The sequence below is a fragment of the Sapajus apella genome, unplaced genomic scaffold (assembly GCF_009761245.1).
Source record: "Sapajus apella isolate SASKATOON/1434 unplaced genomic scaffold, GSC_monkey_1.0 scaffold3149, whole genome shotgun sequence".
NCBI classification, from domain to species: domain Eukaryota; kingdom Metazoa; phylum Chordata; class Mammalia; order Primates; family Cebidae; genus Sapajus; species Sapajus apella.
Genome location: NW_022440075.1, coordinates 850 through 1,767, shown reverse-complemented (window position 1 = coordinate 1,767; position 918 = coordinate 850). Strand labels below are relative to the sequence as shown.

At 36.6% G+C, this 918-nt stretch overlaps 1 non-coding gene across 1 annotated transcript; it reads left to right on the top strand.

Moving 5' to 3' along the window:
• The first annotated feature begins 292 nt into the window (after window positions 1-292).
• Window positions 293-396, top strand: LOC116547433. Its single transcript, XR_004267056.1, has one exon. It is a non-coding gene; the product is annotated as a small nucleolar RNA U13 (small nucleolar RNA).
• The last annotated feature ends 522 nt before the right edge of the window (window positions 397-918 follow it).

The window sequence follows — 918 nt, the reverse complement described above, 5'->3', positions numbered from 1 at the left end:
TAACAGAGATAAAATCAATGCAATAGCCAAGTCAAACACAATGTAAGCCAAGAGAATGAAATGACATCTTTGAAGTGCTGAAAGAGAAAAACTTTCAATCTAGAATCCTATACCCTGTGAAATAACCTCTGAAACAATCTCAAAGTGAAATTATACACTTTTACAGAAAAAAAAAAGTTGAAGTTCTTCAGGTGAAGGAATAGACAGCAACTGAAAACTTGGACCTACATAAATAATGAAAAGTGCTGAAATAATAAGCTTGTAGGTAAATGTAAAAAAATGTTTACAGAAGATCCTTTTGTAGTTCATGAGTATGATGACTGGGTGTTCACATGCTTGTGTGAGATGTGCCACCCTTGCACCTTGTTACGACGTCGGCACATTACCCATCTGACTTGGACTTGGAAAAAAATATATAAAAAAAAAAATTTATGAAAAATGTTTAAAGAGCCTGTGAGGCAGAGGTTGCAGTAAGCTATGATCTTGCCGCTGTATTCCAGCCTGGGCAAAAGGGCAAGACCTTGTCTGACCAAAAAAGAAGCATCAACTGTTTAAACCAAAAATACTAATAGTGTAATGTGTGGTTATAACATGTATCTAATATACCAAATATATGACGAAAGGAGAAAGGATAGAGGAAAAAGTATACTATTATATACAAAAAGTGATATAATATTATTTGAAAATAAACTGATAAATTAAAATACTCTACTAAAACCACAAAAATTAGCTGGGTGTGGCGGCATGAACCTGTAGTTCCAGCTACTCAGGAGGCTGAGGCAGTGGAATCGCTTGAACCCGGGAGGTGGAGGTTGTAGTGAGCCAAGATTGCGCCACTGCACTCCAGCCTGGGTAACAGAGTGAGACTCTTTAAAAAAAAAAAAAAATTACTCAGGCTGCCAGGCATAGTAGCTCACA